Here is a 5,237-nt window from a genome sequence, read left to right as displayed (position 1 = left end):
ATAATGGGAGATTCAGTAATGGTAATGCCATTGAATATCAGGGGCTGATGGTTAGATTGCCTCTTGTTGGGGATGGTCATTGTCTGGCATTTGTGTGGTGTGAATGTTACTTGTCACTTGTCAGTCAAAACCTGGATATTGTCCAGGTCTTGCTGCTTTTGGACATGAATTGTTTCAATATCTGAGAAGGGGTGAATGGTGCTGAACATTGTGCAATCATCAGCTAACATCCCCACTCCTTATGATGCAGGAAAGGTCTTTGATGAGGTAGCTGAAGATGGTTGAGCCTAGGACACTAGCCTGAGGAAATTCTGCTGAGATGTCCTGGAATGACCTCCAACCACCTTCCTTTGTCCCAGCTATTACTCCGATTAGCAGAGAGGTTTCCCGTAATATCTATTGACACCAATTTTACGCGGGCCCATTGATGCCATATTCAATCAAATGCAGTCTTGATGTTGAGGGCAGTCACTCTAACATCACTTCTGGAATTTAAGTCCTATTCAAGTTTTTTTGCAGATCAGTTGTTGGAAAATAACAACAATGCAATATTACCATGGACTGGGAGAGGTTTCACCTTGGGACATGAATGAGGAGTGACAGTAAACCATGGAAGGTTATAACAACATTGATATCTCACCAGCAGCAGCATTAAATTAAACTGCTGAGGCCCAAGTCAGGTGGGGGGAATCTCGCAGTTTGGTTCTTCTATTATAGTGCAGTTATTCTTGCATTCTGTTGAATACATTTACAGTTTCCATTGAACAGTACTGCTCATTGTTTTCTATGTTTCAATATTTACCAAGAACTCTATGTTCTTTACATTTGCTTCTGGACAATAGGACAACAGGACAACAGGAAACCATGAAACGTGCAAGAAATATTGACGTTGACAGAATTTTATTTGTCATTTTGAGTGCTTGTGGTTTGCACTTTCAATGTCACAATTCTCCATTATCTTTGTCAGCTGTGGACCTCTTCATAACTCCTTTTTCCTCCCATCATTTCCCACAGAAGATGCTATCTGCACACTTGTTTTGTCTTTGGATCAATTCATTTTTCTCATAAATGAAATGTGGGACTACCTGTTATGATGCTGTGTGCAGTCAAGTCTCGTGTGAATTGTTCAAAACGGTATCACAAGTCTGCTCTTATCTATTGACAACAGCAGGGCGTTATTGATGAAGTGTCCTCAGTACCCTGGAAGAAATAAAATCAGTGTCAGAGGCCAAGAATCAAACAGGTCACACAAAGGCATTTAAGCGGTTAAATTAGAATTCTAGACTGAGTGTCAAACAAACATTTTGGATTTGTGATTCCGCTTCATTGGTCACACCTAACACCCGATCGCATGCGCCCATTGATCTAGTGAGTAACTTCACTGTATAATATCAAGATAAAATGGTAAAGTGACTTGTGAATAGCCATAAGATTCCTAATAGAGTCATAGAGATGTACAGCACGGAAACAGACCCCAACTTGTCCATGCCAACCAGATATCCCAACCTAACCTAGTCCCATTTGCCAGCACCCGGCCCATATCCCTCCAAATCCTTCCTATTCATATTCTCATCACATGCCTTTTAAATGTTGCAATTGCACCAGCCTCCACCACTTCCTCTGGCAGCTCATTCCATACACCTATGACCCTCTGCGTGAACAGGTTACCCCTTGGGTCTCTTTTAGATCTTTCCCCTCTCATCCTAAACCTATGCCCTCTAGTTTTGGACTCCCCTATCCTGGTGAAAAGACTTTATCTATTTATCTTATCCATGCCCCTCATGATTTTATAAACCTCTGTGAGGTCACCCCTCAGCCTCTGACGGTCCAGGGAAAACAACCCCAGCCTATTGAGCCTCTCCCTGTAGCTCAAACCCTCCAGCCCTGGCAACAATTCTTGTAAATCTTTTCTGAACCCTTTCAAGTTTCACAATATCCTTCCAATGTTTTAGATACTGAGATAACATAGGTATGCTGCACCTTTCTTTCGGAAGGCACACAGTGTTGATGTTCAGCTGTCAGCCTGGTTTATCTAATGCAATTGAGCAGCTTGCCGGGATCTATTGAAATCCATCCATTTCACACTGGCCTAGGGACTGAGTCATCTGCATGGCAGCTTGAGGGTACATAAAAGAACACACCAGTCTTTCCAACTTAGATCCACTGGTATATCGCCTGATAGTCACCGCGCTGCTCAAATGTTAGAGTGAAGGATTAGCAAAGGGACTATTTCAAACATCTTCTGCCAATGGAGCAAGGAAACCTTCCACCGAAGGTAACCACTCTCGTCTGAGTTTGGTTATCAAAATTTAACATTTGATGCCGCATCCAACTGAAATTTAAGGAAACTTTAAAAGATAGAATTTCCTCAGAAAAATGGGGACTCACACTAGCTACAACCCTCAGTGTAGTGGGAGCAGACAGTAGATATGGCCTTCAGTTCTTCAAAAAGCTGCAGAGGTTTAAAAAAGGTATCGGCAGAATCATGCTCATCTTAACATGTGCCTCCCCAAGCAACCAGTCTGCCTGCTTCTTACCCATGGACTAGCATTCCACTACATCATAGGTGTCCTGCCTTCCCGTGCACAAAGATCTGGAGGCCAAAGAATCACCTTCTTCAGTCAGATGAAGACCCAAGGCAACAATGCCACCCTCCCCACTGAGCTCTATGCATCTCTATGCTTGTTTTACAGAAGGTCAGGGAAATAATGTCACCTGTCCCAACAGCCATGGGTGCAGCTGTTCCCTCAGTCACCACTGCAAAGGTCATATTGGCCTTGCTGAGAGGGAATCCACAGAAATCAAGTGGCCCAGATGGAGACGCTGGCTCAGATCCTTCAAGGACCAGCTAGTGGGATTATTTGCAGACATTTTTAGCCTCTCCTTTTTCCGATGTACGGTGCCCACCTGCTTCAAGAAGACCACTATCATCTAGGTGCCAGAGAATAGTGTGACTATCATCTGATGACTCTGACATCCATCATTATGAAGTGTTTCAAGAGGTTTCAAGATGGCGCACATCAACTCCAACCTCCCGGATTGCCTTGATTCACTACAATTCGCCCACTGTCACAGTAGATCCACAGCAGACACCATTCCCGGCCCTACACTCATCTGTGGAACATCTGGATAACAAGAACACCTAGGTCAGACTGCTGCTTGTTGACTTTAGCTCTGCCTTCAACACCATAATTCCAACAAAACTCATCTCCAAACTTCAAGATCTAGGATTCTGCTCCTCTCTCTACAACTAGACCTTGACTTCCTGACCCACAGAACGCAATCACTTAGGAGAAGAAACAACACCTCCTCCACAATAACTCTCAAACCAGTGCCCTACAAGGCAGTATATTCAGCCCCTGACTATAGTCCTTACACGTTCACAACTGTGTGGCCAAATTCAGTTCTAAATCCATTTACAAATTTGCTGATGACACCACCAAAGTAGGTCAGATCTCAAACAACTGTGAGACAGAGTACAGGAAAGAGATAGAGAGCTTTGTGGTATGGTGTAAAGACAACAATCTCTCCTTCAATGTCAGCAAGATGAAGGAGCTGGCCATCGACTTCAGGAGGCAGAATGGAGGTCACTCCCCTGTCTGTATCAGTGGTGCTGAGGTAGAGATAGTTAAGACCTTCAGGTTCCTAGGGGTGGATGTCACCAACAATCTGTCCTGGTCTGTGCATATCGATGCTGTGGTCAAGAAAGCACACCAACACTTCTACTTTCTCAGGAGGCTAAGGAAATTCAGCATGTCCACAATGACTCTGACTAATTTTTATAGATGCACCATCAAAAGCATCTTATCCAAATGTGTCACACCTTGATATGGCAACTGCCCTGCCCAAGACCACAAGAAGTTAGAGAGAGTTGTGAATGCAGCCCAGTCCATCACACAAACCAACCTTCCATTCACTGACTCTGGCTACACTTCCTGCTGCCCTGGGAATGCAGCCAACATCATCAAAGTCCCCTCCCACCCTGCTTATGCTTCTCTCACTCTCTTCTATTGGGCAGAAGACACAAAAGTTCGAAAACACATATCAACAGATTCAAGCACCAGGGTCCCAGGTTCGATTCCAGCCTCAGGTGACTGTCTGTGTGGAGTTTGCACATTCTCCCTGTGTCTGCGTAGGTTTCCTCCGGGTGCTGCGGTTTCCTCCCACAGTCCAAAGACGTGCAGGTCAGGTGAATTGGCCATGCTAAATTGCCCTTAGTGTTAGGTGCATTAGTTAGAGATAAATGGATCGGGGTGGGTTGCTCTTCGGAGGGTTGGTGTGGACTTGTTGGGCCGAAGGGCCTGTTTCCACATTGTAGGGAATCTAAAAAAAGAACAGCGTCTTTCCCCGTAGTTGTCAGACTTTTGAATGAACCTCCCATATACTTAAGTTGATCTTTCTCTGCACCTTCTCTGTGGCTGTAACACTATATTCTTCGTTCTATTCTATTATCCTGATATACTTATGTAAGGTATGATTTATCTGGATAGCACCCAAAACAATAATTTCAACCGTATCTCAGTACATGCGCCAATTACAAATCAAATCAATAAAAAACAAAAACCCACTATTCTTAGTAGACATCCTCCTCAGCTCGAGGGACAGCTGACAATGGCGACTCTTAAACCAAGCTGGAATGTTAGGTTTTCACCAGTTTCTGTGAGGGAGCTGAACAATTCAAATATACATCCACCCCTAGGAACCTGAAGGTCTTAACTATCTCTACCTCAGCACCACTGATACAGACAGGGGAGTGTCCTCCATTCTGCTTCCTGAAGTCGATGGCCAGCTCCTTCATCTTGCTGACATTGAAGGAGAGATTGTTGTGCTACATGATTTGTCCATTTGTGTGTATGATTGGCAGCTTTGAAATCTTAGCATTCCTAAAAGCCAAAGCTATACCAGATTAAGTAGTTGGCAGTGAGTTGTTTTGGTTAGAGTTCCAGGTCTGAAAATGTGTTGCTGGAAAAGCGCAGCAGGTCAGGCAACATCCAAGGAACAGGAGAATCGACGTTTGGGCATGAGCCCTTCTTCAGGAATGAGGAAAGTGTGTCCAGTAGGCTAAGATAAAAGGTAGGGAGGAGGGACTTGGGGGAGGGACGTTGGAAATGCGATAGGTGGAAGGAGGTCAAGGTGAGGGTGATAGGCTGGAGTGGGAGTGGGGGCGGAGAGGTCAGGAAGAAGATTGCAGGTTAGGAAGGCGGTGCTGAGTTCGAGGAATTTGACTGAGACAAGGT

The 5,237-nt window shown here is 44.6% G+C and overlaps 1 long non-coding RNA gene across 1 annotated transcript in view; it reads right to left on the bottom strand.

The window, feature by feature from the left end:
- Nucleotides 1-916: 916 nt before the first annotated feature.
- Nucleotides 917-5,237, bottom strand: part of LOC122564385 — an 8,015-nt gene continuing 3,694 nt past the window's right edge. Inside the window, exon 3 of the long non-coding RNA XR_006315901.1 lies at nt 917-1,200. This is a non-coding gene — a long non-coding RNA (uncharacterized LOC122564385). The remainder of the gene's footprint in view (nt 1,201-5,237) is intronic.

This window comes from Chiloscyllium plagiosum, chromosome 29 (genome assembly GCF_004010195.1).
Source record: "Chiloscyllium plagiosum isolate BGI_BamShark_2017 chromosome 29, ASM401019v2, whole genome shotgun sequence".
Lineage (NCBI taxonomy): Eukaryota > Metazoa > Chordata > Chondrichthyes > Orectolobiformes > Hemiscylliidae > Chiloscyllium > Chiloscyllium plagiosum.
Note: the sequence above shows the minus strand (reverse complement) of the source record. Positions and strands in the feature narration are given on the sequence as shown.